This window comes from Motacilla alba, chromosome 8 (assembly GCF_015832195.1).
Source record: "Motacilla alba alba isolate MOTALB_02 chromosome 8, Motacilla_alba_V1.0_pri, whole genome shotgun sequence".
Taxonomy (NCBI): domain Eukaryota; kingdom Metazoa; phylum Chordata; class Aves; order Passeriformes; family Motacillidae; genus Motacilla; species Motacilla alba.
The window spans coordinates 12,888,755-12,905,411 of record NC_052023.1 but is presented as its reverse complement, the minus strand read 5'-3'; the positions used below and the strand labels follow the sequence as shown (position 1 = coordinate 12,905,411).

The window sequence follows — 16,657 nt, the reverse complement described above, 5'->3', positions numbered from 1 at the left end:
AAGGCCACTAAATAGTAAAATTAATACCCCAAAAGGTTTCAAGATTTCCAAAGCTGCTCAAAATTCATCACAACTAATCAAATGCTCTGGCAAAAATTTTACTCTTATTATTTGTTTAGAGTGTTAATACACACCATAAAGAGAATACAGTGTTCAGGTGAAATTAGTGATGCAAGAATTCCACTTATTCCTGGGAGGATTGCACAATCAGATGATAGAGTGCAGTACCACAGAAGAAAAACTACATAACAGACATGTGCTAAATGCTGCTGTTGGGCTCTCTTCCCTTCCTTAATAACAAAAGTCTTGAGCTTCTCGAAGGGCAATTGTCACTGCTAGGAAAGATGTGCGCTAATTATCTATCCATCTTCTGTTTTTTAAGTTACCAGTACTACATTTCCATCTTAAACAATGAGGGTCAAACTTTACAAATACTTTTTACGCCTGTCTCCTCTTATTTTTCCCTCAGCTTTCCAAAAATTGATATTTCCTTTGGGTTTTTTCCCTTTCAAGGGAAGAGTGAGCCCCGACACTAAACAGCACCTTCGGCGGCGCGGCTCAGCCTGCCGGGGGGAATGCCAGCCTCGGGCAGAGCCTCTAGAAAGAGGGAAAACTGCGACATGAGGAAAGGGAGGAACACATCTGATTTTAGCCAAGTGAATGACAGAGGAAGGGAAAATAAATCTAATCAAAGCAAGTCCCTAAATTTAAATTTCAGTCAGAGAAAAAAATCTGGAGGGGGGAAAAAAGCGCTGTCCTTGACGCAAATTAGCTCTGTCACAGGACAAGAAGGAAGCAGACAAAGCCTGTTGCAGAGCCACCTTCAGTACCTCCTCCAGCACCTTTCAGGAGGTTTTGCACATCCAAACCATCAGGTTTGTTGTTAAACCACGCACATTGCCCGGCAGTGACAGCCACCCTCGATCCCTCCCGAGGCACGCTGCCTCGCCCCCGGCCCAGCGCAGCCATTTTGCAGCCTCGAGTCACTCCAGCTCGCACTCCTTCAAACTCCTTCCCAGCCTGGGGCTCGGACATTACACCCAAAGGAACAGGGATAGAGAACACGGCACAAACTCACTGATCGCCATGGAAACAGCCGAGCACCAGGCCCAAGCACAGGGGCGAGCATTCCTTTTTGCCGTGCCTCTGTGGCACACAGGCTGCACCCCCAAGGCAGCTGGAGCCCAGCTCCTCCTCGGCGCTCCCGATCGCTGCCCACTCCCGACTCCTCCTATGGCATTGAGGCAAGGGAAGGAAGAGGCATTTTTCAGCGGAACCTCTCGTAAAATGCTTTCTGTGGCTGCCTCTGGCAGATGCTGTTTATAATATGCCTCTTCCCTAAAGTCATAATCTTACCTTAAAGCCTCTTGCTCTCCCTGACAAATTTATACTAAACTGGATTGTGGTTAATACAGCTCAGGTTCTCTGTGTTGTTTTGCTTTATTGTCTCTAGGGTTGGTTTATCCTTCATATTTGCCTCTTCTAATGCAGCCACACAGAGAAAGACATCAACATTTCTTGTGCAGTAATCTCCCAAATCTCTTTCCCTCATCTCTTTCCTTCTTCACTATGCTGCATGTTTTTGTTATTTAATGGGTTCGATTTTTTTATTTTTTTCTGTTTTGGTTCACTGTTCCTAGACTTCATATTTTACATCATGTACTCTAAACTTTGTTTTCATTTACTGGCCCAGACATTTAGGAGATGCCTCTATCTCTGAAGCTGCTTATGCTGCTCCTCATTAGGTGAGGCTGCTGGCTAGTAAAATGTCAAACATTAAAATTAAGTCATTTTTACTGCTTTGGCAAGCCTACCTAGGCTTTAAATGTGTTTTTCTGCATTTAAGTAGCTTACTGATAGGGAAGAGGTGTGCCAATGTCTTTACAAACAATTGGATGGGCGAAGGGATGGGTGTTCACACCTTTGGAATGGGGCTGAATGTCTCTGCTGGCTTTGGGGCAGCAGGTTGGCTGCAGAGCCCAGGCAGGCTCCTGACACAAACAAGTGCGACTGCATGAGCCTAAGCTGCTGAACTTTGGGGTAAAATGACAGCTTCAAGGGAGGCATTATGTAGCAACAGCATAACCTGCACTTCAGTAACGGTGATACAGAAACATCTGCTACATGAAGAGGTGAGGGGAGGCATGTGCAGGGCCAGCTGCACCAGCCTGTGCTTCAAGCTTTGCTAGATGGAAGTTAAATGCCACTTACCACTCCATTGCATCTGATTCATGGGAGTCAGTCAGCCGAAGTCTGTGTGTGCTGGAAAAATGTAGACCTACATTTTGGTAACATGCAAACAAACAATAACACCAAAGCTGGGCATGCTAACAGACACAAGACATCGAGATTGACAGCTTGAATAAGTTTCAGACTCACACTGATACTTTGCTTTCACTCAAAACTCTGCTTGCAAACTGCTCTTTAAAGTGGAATCTCAATCAATTTTTTAACTGCTAGATTTAAGACGGGCTCTCTGACTGTGGTCTCTACCAGCACTGCTAAAGGTTAGCCAGTTACTGCCAGTAATGATGATAAACTTAAAAGCTGGTGCTGCTTGCTCAGTGATCCATCAACAAATTACAAGAGTATTTAATCTGATACACGGTAAATCCATAGTGAAAAAACCCTCCTAACATCAGTGAGCCTCCCTACAGTGAATAAAGATAAGCATGTGCAAGAGTCAGGTAAAATCCACATTACCTGAGTATGTTCCGAAGGCAGACAATGAGCTATGTGAAAACTCATAGGGGCTACAGCAAGAGTTTACATCCAAATATTTTGAATCCTGAAATAATATCCATCTTGGTTTTAACTATGTGTAGTAGAAAGAGAGACAAGTTTAACATAGCACTTCTGGACTTAAGTAGCCTTTTAGGAGTGCATTGGGCCTTAGCTCCTGCACTGTGTCTAAGATAAGAACAAAAAGTGTCTTCTGTTGCTTGAACTCTTGTTTTTCACATTGAGAGTTGGTAACCAAAGGGCTAGGGAAGCAGCTGGCTCTTGTCCCTGCAGGTAATTTCGTGGAGCAGGGGGGAGAGTGCTGGCTGCCCCCAGCCACTGTGGTTCTGCAGGGAAGGCTGGATGTTCATGGAGCAAAAGGATCTCTTCTTACTTTTTTCTTCTCACAGTTCCTCCTCATATTGGTGTACTTTTTTCTTGCTCTATTACATATCTCTGAAATACTTCAGCAGTTTATGGTATCAGAGGACTTTTTTATTAGTAGTATTGTAAAGAGTTCAAATGGTCATTGTATCCAGGCCTGAAAGAATGTAAATCAAAATATCCCTTTTCTTACATTCTTTTATTCTTTCAAGAATTTTGAAATTATGGGTCTCTGTTAGAGTAAAAATAATATTTACTACAACATGAAATGAAAAGATTTCAAGCAATTATAGCAGGACCATCCCATGCTTTTATCTGTAAACCCTTCTCTTTCTCACCTACTGAATGTGAATGGCTGTCTCAGCAGATGACAAAAAGGTATCACTAGGACAAAGTCCACATTTAGGGCTGAAGGTCTGTCCCTCTGCAAATTCAGAGTTTCTCATCCACCTCTGTATTCCTACAAGAAAGTCAAACTGCCTGAATGAGCTGAGCTGCTGAAATGGTTACAAGGGATGAAGAGCTGGTCTCTAGATCATCATGTCACCATTCTGAAGGTCATTTACGGATTTTGGCAGACAAAATACACAGAGAAAAGCATAATTGGGGATGGAAGCCTGATAGAGAGTTTTCATTTGGCTCTTTGTGATTCAAAGAGCTTTCCATACTTGTTCCCTTTTTACTTTGAAGTGTCAACCCAGTTCAAAATGGGCTCTGGGACTTCAAGGGGCTTACAACCTGATGTGACAAGTCCCACATACAATTAAAAAGATATATTGACATGTGCAATCTCTTCTGTGTGTGAAAATAGAGATTTAACAGTAAATAACAAAATGTGTTTAGTGTTGTAGGGGATTCTCTCTCTTTCCATCAGCTGCTTGGGAGATTGAAAAGGGCTGTGAAAAGCAAGGAAAGAAAGCACGACAAGCAAATGTTTCACAGTGCTCAAAGTCACAAGCAACTATGCTGATGCCATGTTGAAACTATTTCAGCCAGAAAACCTCCCCCTGCCTTATTCTCCCAACTGCATTTTCTCCTGTGAAGGAGAAGTTTACTCTACAAGTTATCAGAAAAGCAAACAAACAAGGAAGTTTACACAAAAATCAAGGGGAATGGAATGATAGGACAATGACAGAAAACAACAAAAGCAAGGAAATACACAGATAAATGTCAAATGCACCCCCTGGACCCTTCCATTTGTTTTACAACAGCTAATTTAAAAGACTCCTCCTTCCTTACTTTCAGGATGCCTCCTGCTGAGTCAAGGTTTGAAGGCATTCAATACTATTTACTTTTAGTACCTGGTGTGGATTTCACTAGCACTAATGGATGTCCATTAGGGGTGGCAAAAGACCCTCTTCACAAAACTTCTGGGGACAGGACAGAAATTGACCCGGTGAAGAAATCTACTATCCTGTTGTTAAGACTCAATTTTGCCACAAAATTCCTGCACAGACTTGGATGATAATACTTCATCTTTTTCTGCTTTAGTTCCCTATCTCCATAACAGCAAGATAATGCATTTGCTTGGTCTTTGTGGGTGAGATTTTCAGTATCACTGAGAATTAACTTGAAACAGAGAGTAAAATCTCCCTGGATTTCAGCAGGAGGATATTATTTGTATGCTTTCATTTGTATGCTCAGGTTTTCCCCAACTGTCTGTCTGGATCACGAGTGCTTTGGGTCAGAGATATTCAGTGTATGTATTTCAGTGTCTGTGTTAACCCCAATTCACACAGTGGAACTCTGATTCTGTACGAGCACACCAATTACCAATGCATAACAGTAATTGAGTGGGGAGTGTGGGCCACTATCTTTCAGCCAGGAACCTGGGGTACTTGGTTGGGTTGACTCTGAATTGAAGGCAGGTAAATTTAGCCTTGGATTCTTTAATTTTATTTTTTTTCAGACAGGATCCAACATGGAAGCATGGACTAGGCAAATTCCTCTACTCTTTTCTGAATATTAGTGTGAAAAATGGGAACGGCTTTATTCATGAACAAAATTAATGGGTTTGGGATGTTATTTTCAAATTGTTGTAAAAAGTTTTTCATACCAACACTTCTTTTACAATTTTTTTAATTGCTCAGTAATATTTCGTTTCTTCTTTAGTGAAAGGTCACACAACTATATACTGTCTCTTAAAATCAGTGAATGCATAATGGCTTCTTCTGCTCTAACAGGAATCATTAAGCAAATTCATAAATCAATGAAGCACACCAATGCATTACTTTAATTATCATTTTTGCTCAGATGGTTGGTTTATGTAATGTAATTGTTTACTATATCTGAGTATTACTCCAGAGAAGCTTGGCTGGATCTTAATTTCAAAATCTATTCTAATTTCTTAAGCATTTTTATCAAAGTAACAAACACTAGCTATGGAGTAGAGCAAAGAAATTCAGTTAAAGGAAAAATACTACCCTCTTCCTCTCCTCTTTTGGCATTTGTTATGAGATAATTTTAAACATTCTTGTCATTCTGTGTGTTTTCTTAGAGATGAATTCTATCCTTAGATTTGTCAGTTAAACCTCCATAACAGTTTTTAGGCACTACAAAGCATTACATGTCATTTGATAGGCAGAGTTTATGAGTCGCGCTTCAATTTATGAGTTGGCCTCAATAGTACCACACTTAGGGTATTAGAACAACCAAACAGAAAATTGTAGACATTAATAGCATGGGGAGCACTGACATTTTTCTTTGAAATACAAGGAATAATGGGTTAAGATAAAATACTATGAAATTCATTTTCTTGAAATAATATTTTTCCTAGCTGAGTGGTATAGAATAGCTAAGTGTTTAACAATCATGATTTATGCTCCTAGCAAAATCAAGAGCGTGTCTCACAAATAAAGAGATTAAAACCCCTTCAACAACCATAATTTGGATTATTATTTATTTCTCATGTTTTCAGCTTTTGGGGTTTGTGTTTTCACAGAGAAATGAAACTCCCATAATATGATAACCTTGGGCAGTGGAGTTTTCAGAATAAAATAGAACTAAGAATATCATGAAGTCCCTGTGATGGGATTTACAAGCGCCCAATGGCTTGGATGAAGTTAACTCAGGCAGCAAATTAGGGCCCTGCTCAGGGTATTGAACAGCAGGAAGTGAGGATATTCCTCAGCCAAACAGACTTTGAGAGATATGAGTCAAAGACCAGGATTTCAGGGGAGCATAAAGGGGAAATCTGGGCTGGAGGAGGGAGGCTGAGAAAGGCTGTACATTTACAGTGTAGAACAAAGGACTGTATTAGATGAACAGATCACCTGGCTGAGAATGAGCTTTGCATTTATCCCTGAAGACAGTATCAGCACAATTCTTTTGTATCCCTGTAGTCTCTCAAATTGGCTACAGTAGGACATTTGTGATTTTCAGACCTTCAAAACTGAATGGATTGAAAAGAATCTGTGACTTTTCTCACCATGTAGCTCATAACCTACATATTCCTTCAATGACCAGGCATGAGAATGCATATTTCTGTCCCATGTCTTTTTTTGAGTAAAGAGTAAAAATGTCTTTAGTTTATTTTTATTACAGCCAAGATGTTTAAATGAGAAGTGCTAAGTTTCTCATTAATGTTAACATGAGCCACATGTTTACATCAGATACAGGTCCCCTGAAATCTGTATCTCCCCATAAGTGGTACAATCTAAAGCTAATAAGTAGGTAATTGGACAATCATATGAGCTTTGCTTATTTACAACTGTTATTAAAGTAATTCAAAAGCAGTAGTGAGGGCAAGAAGAATTTATGAAACCATATTGATTTATAAGTGTAAGAAAGCTGCTGCATAAGATGACTAGAACAATAAAATGTCATGTTTAATCACATCAGGGCTAGGTCCACCAAAATCAGTGGAGTTTCATCACAAATCACTATGGTTATGTCTTACTGTGTTCAGATTATGTGTACCTTGCAGCTTTAGGAATAATAGTATAGTATTTAAAGGGTCATTTTTAAAAATCATTGCTAATAATTTAGAAATGAGACATAGAAATTTATTATCAAAATTCTAAGAAAAAGTAAATTTTTAAAGCTGTTTCAACTGCTGTACCCAGATATCCTTGGTATAATCTGGAAAGTAAAATATTTAGGGATTCCATTTATTTTGTATAGTGTGACGTTTCAAAGAAATCTTTAATTTTGTCTACACCCTCTGTAACCTCCCCCTGCAAAAAACCCCAAAAACAAACAAACAAACCCCAAACCTCCAATAATAATTCAGCAGTGTTATTAATGCATTTTCCCCAGGATCTTATAAACTTCCACTATTTCACATATGTAATGTTTTCTCCTACTGGCATGTTGCTTCAAAGATTGAATTAGAGTATTGCACGGGCTGGAAATCTCAGGGTGTCTCTAGAGGGTAGAATTTGTCTTGAAGAACAACCATTAACCCAAATTGGTCCATAAGCTGTACCTCAGCAGGACTTATGATTTAACAGTCTGTTGAATTTCTCTAGTTTTTTGCCTTTTCCCTTTCCAGAGTATGATTTTTGTGTCGATCAGAAGCTAGCTGAGTTGCCCAAACACTTGATAACAGAATGGGCAGAAACCTGACATCCTGCCATACTAAGAGGCTTCTGCTGCAGGCTGTGAATGACCAGTGGTGTACAATTTCTTTGTCTATGTGAAACTCGTGAAGCGCTTGTAGAGGAGTTCTTACTATTTTTAATAATTTGTGGGAATCTGTAATCAAAATCACAATCACTTGCTGATGTGCTCCATGTAATCTTAATTCAGAAACATGCTATAATTAATTGTGTTCTGCTGGCATTAGGAAAGAAATCTTTTCAGCAGATACCAAATCATATCTATCAAAATCCTTGGGACTAAAATAAAATCATGTACCTTTTGAGCTTCTGAAAGCTAAGGGGTGTTGTCTGCAGATTTACTTATGCCTGCTTTTGCTGTGTATAACTCTAAATTAATCTTCCATACAACTTCTCTGAGAAGTATCTAGACACACCTGGCCCTCCAGAAAAAAACCCGACATCAATCCAACTCTCTTTTGTCTAGATGTAAGGTTGTATGGCATGTCTCTCAGCAACAGCACAGAGCTTTTTTCCCTTTCTTGTAGGGAAAATTTCAGTGAGTGGTTTTGTCCGTAAGACAGAGGAATTTTTAAATTCTTAGGAAACATACAGCAAAAGCTGTGTCACAAAAGGTAATGTTTGAAAAAAATTATTAAAGAGTTGCACAAAACAGAGAGAACATGGTGAGTATTGCGTTTTAAAGTGACTTTTTTGTTATAAATTATTTACTGTCATCGTATGTCAACCTGATCCATTTCATTGACCCAATTTAAAAAGATACAAAATGCTTAGGACTTGAAAAGAGTTGAAATTTCATTGCAACTAGCATGAACACATTTGTTCATATAATCTGTCTGCAAATTGAAGAGTTCACTGTTTATCCTTGATCTCAATACCAGTTTTATCAGAAGAGATGGGTTTGGCTGTAGAAAAATGTGACTTTGTACCATAAATTAACTACCTGGCTTTATGAGCAGCAGTTGCAATGATCTTTTTGGGGGGCGAGGGGTATCTGTTGCTGTTATTGTGTTCTTAGTTTTTTTTTTTTTAAATATAGTTATCTCGTGAGGACTGCAATGTGATCAGTTCTGTACTTTGCACTGATGAGGGCTGTCCAACAGGACTTTCTTCTTGGATAGGGCAGTTCAGGCCCACAGATTCAGCCTGCTGATTTACCATGTCAGAACAGACTTTCCCTCATCCCTTGCCCTGTTGGACTGCAGTTCTTTGTTGTCTGATGGAGGCAGTCTCTCTCCCCAGTGAACCAGTGAGCGACATGACCGTTCTCTGCAATGCTTCTGCAGCTCCCTGAGTCTAACTCTGCACCAAGGCTGGGAGAGAAATACACATTATCCATATTACTATTGTTCCATCTAAGCAAATAGCCATGATCCTGGAGAATGAAGTGACAGCATGGCCAGTCACTGGTGCACTGGTGCCAGAAGGTTGCCCCCCGCCCCCGAATGATGAGGTCTGTGTGGCACTGATAAGCAGCTGAGAACCTACATGGGAGGGAGTTTTCTTTGCACTGTTTTCAAAACAGGTCCATGCCCTAAGGGCAAAGCCTGCTCTCCAGATGGAACATAGTGAGGTAACAAGGCTTCAGCTACAGACCAAACAGCCAAACGTCTTCTCCAAAGCTATCCTGATTTATTTATTTTTTACAAGGTTTTGATTCATTTTGTTTGAGTGAAATGGCTGCTATTTCTGCCTTTGCTCAGTTTGAACATGTTTTAATAGAGGATTAGTCTCCTCAGGCAGGTGCAAGGAAAGTGCTTACAGGGTACGACGGTGAAAAGAACCGGCCGGTAGGGAACAAAATCTCAACACGTTGTGGTATAATAAGCCCTTTTAAACAGAAGTGAATGTTTGACATTTACATTTCCCTGTCTCCTGTACAAGGCCAGAACAATGTTCTGAAACTATAAAAGTGGTGGAAAATATTTTGCTTAAAACAACAACAAAAAAATCCCTTTAATTTTTTAAGCCTCCAACCCTGACAACTTGTCATGGGAAAAACTGGGTGTGCTCCGTCCCTAGGGACAACTCTGTTCTCAGTTGTTCCACAGATGAGTTCTGGTGTCACTTTGGAGAAAAGACACCTGCTCCAGTGGTGAAACAGCTAGCACTATTAAAAAATTAACAAAAACTTAAAAGGAATGGGAAAAAAGAGAAAGTGAAATTGATGAAAATTAGAGACTGGGGATAGGAAAATTATAAGAGAGAGGAAAATTTAATAAAGCCTATTTTATTTACTCTAACTTTCTAAAGCCATGACTAATGCATAATTTAAATATGTTTAATTAATTAATCCAGTAAATGGATACCTAGCAATTTCAAGGAGCTAGCAAATAAGCTAAAATAGATTACATTATCAGAATACGCAGAGAGCATGCCCAACAATATCTGAGCTAATTTGTCTGTTAAATAGCACATCATTGTTCCACTTCAAATTCCTCCTTAAAACCTCTTTGCTCTGTTGCACCTGTGAATGGTAAGGCTTTTGGCTTGCGAGGAATACTACTGATTACATTGGTGAATTTTGTCTCACTTTCTTTTGGTTTATATTATTTGTACTATCCTGCGCTTAAACACAGCACAAGAACTTTTCCAGCCTCTTTAGAAGGATTTCAGTAGAGTGGACTTCAAGTAAGAACAATTATTATGCTTGCAGACAGCATATCAATACTACTGAAAATTAATAAAAGTAACGGCATTGAGTCACACTTTGGTTTAGTTCTTGAAAGTCACAATCATAATTAAAGATACATTTTCTAGTTAATTTTCTAAGGAAAGTAAAGCATAAGAGAGGCTTTTAATCTCTAGGATAAATATAATCTGCAATATTTTAATTGTCTTAACATTTTTTTAAGAAACTGATATATATGTTAAAAAAGAAAGAACAATAAAAATGAAATACTTGGTATCTGTATGAACAAAACTATTTATATGAAAAAAAGCTGGTCTTACTGTCTGCCAAAACATATCTAACACAGATCTCTTTAGGCCCAGCTAACCTTGGTTTTGATGATGGAGAGAGAAATAGGGCAAGAAAAGTGATAGAGTTTTGTTTTAGCAGAAGTGATGTAGGCACTTCTACAGGAACAGTGTCATGGTGAGGACATAGAGGTATAGAATGAGAGTGAAAGTGAGGATGTCTGAATAAGGATGCTTTTTGACCTGCATATGAACCAAAATACAACTAATTATTAATAAGATGATAAAGAAAAGTTTTATATCTAAAACTAGTGAAGACTTCATAAAGAACTTTAATCCCATCTGCCTGTCTCCCAGAAAGAATAAGATAAATTCAGAAATTATTTTGATCCTTCTATAAAGTCTTAGTCTCAAAGCCTGTCTTGGCTTAAATTCAAAAGACCAGTGTGTATTTTTCAGTTGCTGACATCTGAATATCTCATTAGTATGTTGAAATTATCACTCAAATGACTGTTTTATTTGCCTAAGTGCTGATTTAATAGACCAGATCCAAGATTTGGCAGTATAGCCAATGCATCTGTGTTTGAAAAGTGAGTTCTGACTTTGAATTATATATGACAACCTTTGTGCTGCTGTTCAGCGCAAGCAAGCCTTCATTCTATCCACCATGGCAATTCTTACACCAAAACTTGAGGTAGTGTACACAAACTGTTAGATCCTACAATGTATCCAGATTTTGTCTTTGCATTTTGTTTGGCTATATTTAATTGTTTGAGGATTTTTTCAACTTCCTGACTAGGAAAAGCACTACAGTTCAGTTTTTTTTTCAATTTTAACTGCTCTTTTATAATCAAAACTTCATTTCCTCGGTATAACAGCTGATGTGAGTTTAAAGGAAAAAGAGCAGAGAACAGCCCTGTAGGTAGCAGAAGAAGTGATAGAGACTAGAAGCTTAAAGGGTCCAGAAAGGAGGAACAAAGGAAGAGCTAAGGGTGCCTTGAATGACACATTTGCTGATGACAAGTGGATGACAACTAATGAAAAGCTGTTAGATAACCACCTTCCATTGAATCCTCATTCTACATAGAGGAAACTATTGAAAAGGCATATATTTAGGTTAAAATCTCTCTCTTAATCATTGAATGTGGAACTGGCCAATCTGGAAATTTGGGCTCTGTTGCTAAATATCAAAAATCTATTGTAAATTTAAAAGAAACATCACAGCAACAACAAACAACAAAAACCTCAAGACCTCCTGTTATAAGAAACTCATTTGATACTACCAGAAAAGTTGTTTGAAAATACAGATGAATTGAAATGTATAATATCCTTTTAAAATGAAACTGAGCTCGTTTCATTAATAAACAGTTTATCCTTGTAAGAGTGTTATAGTAACGTGGCACAGCTTTGTGGAATAGAAGGCTCATTCTCTATGGCTTTTCTATTATTATTAACTACAGGAACACATAAAAGGTGCTACATTTGCAAAGTATTATTATTCAAACCTATCAATGTTAAAAATCCTTTTTAGTTAATTTGCCCTCACAGCTTGAAACACCCTGGCAGTTCTTGAAGCTCTGGTGTTTTCTCTAGACAGCCTTTGGCATAATTCCAACATGATTCTGACCCTTAAAAGACCTGGGACTTCAGTTAAGGCCCGTCAGTCACACCAAACTGTGACAGATCAGTGGTGTGGGCAAATACCACGGAGAGGCTCTGATGCTGTCCTCACACTCATTTTAACTAACGCCCCTGAAAAGTCTTGGGTCACGTTTACAGAGCAGTGACACTATTGTTTCAAGAAAAGGCAAAGGTATGGTTTATTATTGCACTGAGGATGCACAAAAGTGCTTTCAAAAAGTGAACATATATTTATCCCTATGAACCACAGTCACAATGGGTTACACAGATATTTGAGTGTTCAAATGTGTGCATGCAAAATCAGAAGGAACTCATACATGTTCCTCAATGAGACATTTTTATTTTTGAAATTGATAGTGCCTATTACATGCAAATTACTTTGCATTTTTACTGTTAGGAAATGTCAATAAATCCATGGCATGTAAAAGGGCACTGCTACTATGGCAGTGATTGGAATTCTATACTTTGTCAAATACATGTACCTCTTAATTCAATAATCTTTAAAAGCAATACTCATTGTGGTTTACAGTATGACACCTGACCTTTTGTTAATGTCAGATACCATTTTGCTTTAGCATGGAAAATTATTATATTTCTATAAATATAATCATTATTCTTGGGGAAAATGTATTAAAGAAATAGAATAGGAAACTGATCAGTTTATCAATTATTTCCCGTGACAGTGATTTTATATATTATTGTTGGCATTTCTGTAGGTATCCTAAAAAGGCCCTAAAAGAGCAGCATCTCTGAGTCAAAATTATGCCTGCAATACTGGCCTATTAGCTGAGGGTAGACAAAAAACCAAAAATTCTGTTGTGCTGATTGGGAAGAAGAATGTAGCATCAGGTTGTTTTTCCAGCCAAGCATGATAAAATTTCTGGCAATGCTTATACAATATGGGGTTTGGACTTCTCCTTAAAGGTATCTAAGTACAATTTACAAAATACCTATTTAGCTGTCATAGATATGTCCAGTTCTGCCTTAAAAGCAAGCTAGCAGCAAGGGAGATAAAGAATTCAGTTCCACATCATTAGGAGATACAGATTTTTTTTGCTTCCCTAAACAAATATATTGCCATTGAATGAAATGTATCAGTTAAGCTTGAGTCCTCTGCTTGACCAGTGGATTCATGTAGATTATCTATCAATACATGCTTCTCTTTTCATGTTGACAGGATAAATCTCATTGATTCATGTCTGACTTGGGTTAGAGGGAGAGTACAGGTTAAAAAAGAACTCTGAAATATGTGTATTTTTTTTACATATATCTCCATATGTAAATATGGCAAGAGGTTCATTTTATCTGAGCAGCTGGACTTTACTGAGCAATCTTGCACAGAAGTGTTTTGTTCTTTCTTTTGGGATAGACCAAGGCAGAATTTTGGCCTGTGGAAGAAAAGCAATGCACTTTCTTTTTGTTTATGATGTGCCTCCAATGGTACTTCATGTGCCAGAAAAATATCCTTTAAATAGCAATCTTCTTCACCTTCCATGCTGGGCATTGACATTGTTTTCTTTATGAGGTAAAGTGTAGAAAGATACAGCACAGTCTTAGAATGGCTTAGCAAGAGAGTGATGCCAGATTTAGACTTTGTTTATGACATAGTTCTTCTATGAATATGCAAGTAAAAATCAAAAGACTCTCCAGCTTGTGACAAGGAATTCATTATGAAACCCCACAACAAACCTAATGAGAACTTTAACAATTCCTTATTCAAACATTATATTAGAGGGCAAAAGAGTAGCAGAGATGAATCAGTTGCCTTACTAATGTATGAAATAGTGGAGACAGAAGCTACATTCATGTGTATGGAGAACATGAGAATATTTTGGAATATTTGTGTGGACATTTTAGGTTATTAAGCTTTTTGCAGATTATTTAAAAGGAGGAAGATGGGTTAAAAACTGGGAGTCAGAATTGGGCCGTTTGAAAGAGCCTTTCACCTCCAGAAGTTTCTTTGCTAAAGATAATAGAAGCCTCAGCCACCTAGACAGTAATTTTTAAAAATTAACCACCATCTAGAGAAGAGAGAATTTTCCAGAGACAGCATTTTACTACTGCTGTTACAGACTTTGCTAAATTTGGCCTGGACATTTTGCCCCTAGGCATTCAGTAATTGAAATGACCAATAGAGGCTATGGCCATAGCTTTGAAAAAACCTGTGTTGCCTACTTGTAATTCATTGCTGGTTGCTTAGCTTCCCCTAAAAGTCAACTCCTCATTTACAGTTGATATAAGTCCTTCTCTAAAGGCTGGAGAAAAGGTAATGTGAGTCATGAGCCTGCTTTTCAGGACACAGAAAAAAGTCTTCTTCAAGACCTCACTGAATTGGTTGGTGCTGTTTTCCATCATGGGAAGCAACTACCCCGGGGCTCTGAGAGAGGAAGGAGGTCATGTGAGTGCTTCTCAATCCATTTCAGACAAAATGAGCTGGGTTAGCTCATACTCACCTTCAACAGTCCATTAAGCTTTCCCAGTTCATTTTGTCTGTAATGCAAAGGAGTGAGTACACAAACTCCTCCACAAACAGAGATTGGAGGATGGCAGCTTCTGGTGGAGTGAAGTGACAGACCATTGGGGAAAAAGCCATTTTCCATTGCCTGCTCAGGAATGCTTTCCCGTGAAGTCTAAGTCAAAGCAGGCAGACCATCACCTTTTATGCAAGGTAAGTTAAAGTCTGGCCCAATGAGGCTCCCTGAGATAGCTTTTTAAAGACTGGATCTTGGTGGAGAAACTTTTAGAAAAGTAAATAGTAAACCTACAACCATTTTAAACAAGAGTTGATAATTAAAACTTTAAAAAAAAACAAAAAGGGAATGCTTAATTTAAAATCTTACTTGCACCTTTATGTGTGTATAGGAAAGCAGGTGGATCTCTCTATGTGATTTACTAAAAGATATATTTGAAAGTAAATGCCTTTGAAAAAAACTAGATATTTAATTACAGTAAATGAATGCAAATAAATTACAAATGTCAGGATTCACTGGAAAAAATCAATAAAATCTCTAACATTCTTTAAAAAAATTCTGAGAACTATGGATGTGTCCACTGCACACTTTCAAAGACTGAAAGAAAACAGGGAATAAAACCACAGAAATTTCTGGGGATAGATAAAGATAGAGAGCACTTTACATCCTTGACCACAACCTTACAAACCAATGATGTTTGATGGCACAAGAGTGGTTTCAGAATCTTTGGACAGAGCCATATACAAGCATTTAATTTCAAAATCAGGAATCGTAAACCTATGGTTTTGTCTAATAGAACACTAAGGCTGTATTTAACTTCTATCAGATGAATCATTCCATACCCTCTCACCTTAGAGCAAATTAAGTGCTTCAGTTGTGTCATTTCAGGGCCTATAAGCCAAATTATGTAGACTTCTCCAGCCCAAATATATTATTGGGATGGGAGCACTAATTTTAAGATATTGTAACATACACCATGTCATATTCTCTTTTCAGTTACAAATTTATCTCTTCTGATGTGAGAGAATGAAGTATGGAAAGACATAAGGAAAGGAATATGACACTGGAAGCCTAACTGGTTTAGCTTAAAATTCAGCAGTGTCTACTGCTTTGCTGAAGGAATGTAACCTGCTGGTGACAGCAATCATGACTTGACAGAGGATCAATCACAAGAGTTACAAGTGCTTTGCCCTTTTTCTGATATGTGACAGTTTTGGAAAACAGCATCCTAGATAATCCCTTGAGGAACAACTTTCTGGATTATCTCTAGTGACCCTAGTTTTCCTACACAAACATAAATGTGCTTCATATTATTAGCCCCAGTTAGGATAATAGCCTTGGCAACAAAGAGGTGCAGAAGAACTGGGGAGCTTTTCTGTGCTTGGCAGATACAAAAGACACCTTGAACTAACAGAATAAAACAACAACAACAATGAAAGGGTAAAGCTACCTGCAGCTGCGCGGTGCAGCTCTGATGGGAACAGTTTTACTGGCTGTGAGGAGTTTAATTCACTCCTTGCACTCTTCTGGTTTTAGCCAGTAGAATTTTAATGGAAAAGTCAGTTTAGTTTCCTTCCAAAATTCACACATTAATTTAAAATTGGAATACCACAGCTATGAGCCAGACCTTTTTTACTTGGCCAGTGTTCATCCTGTAACTATGTAAGTGGTTCATGCATTAGCAAAGTCTTCCATGGCCAAAGACTGGGAGAAGATTTGGAAGATTAGGATGCACAAAGTTTTGAAAGGATTTTCAAAGTTTGATATTTGCACCTGTGTAACTAGCAAAGGACAAAGTTTAGCCCTTAATATTATTTTATCCTGGCAGCATTTTAATATATCCTGGTTTGATTTTGCATCAATTCCTAGCTCCTTAACAGTTTTAAATATGGTTGTGACTTACAGCTGGGGTCACTGAACAACGTTAGCTAAACATCCAGAGTGTGATCTTTTATTACAGTT

The 16,657-nt window shown here is 38.2% G+C and overlaps 1 protein-coding gene across 30 annotated transcripts in view; it reads right to left on the bottom strand.

Moving 5' to 3' along the window:
* Positions 1-16,657, bottom strand: part of ADGRL2 (adhesion G protein-coupled receptor L2) — a 388,299-nt gene that overhangs the window by 358,920 nt on the left and 12,722 nt on the right. For 2 of the 30 annotated variants that reach the window (XM_038143891.1, XM_038143895.1), the window contains exon 2: positions 2,212-2,262. The exons of 26 other annotated variants lie outside the window; for them this stretch is intronic. The gene's annotated coding sequence lies outside the window, so the exon portion shown is untranslated. Of the gene's footprint in view, positions 1-1,078; positions 2,131-2,211; positions 2,263-16,657 lie in introns of those variants that run through there. 2 more of the 30 variants (XM_038143892.1, XM_038143897.1) reach the window with 1 other exon arrangement.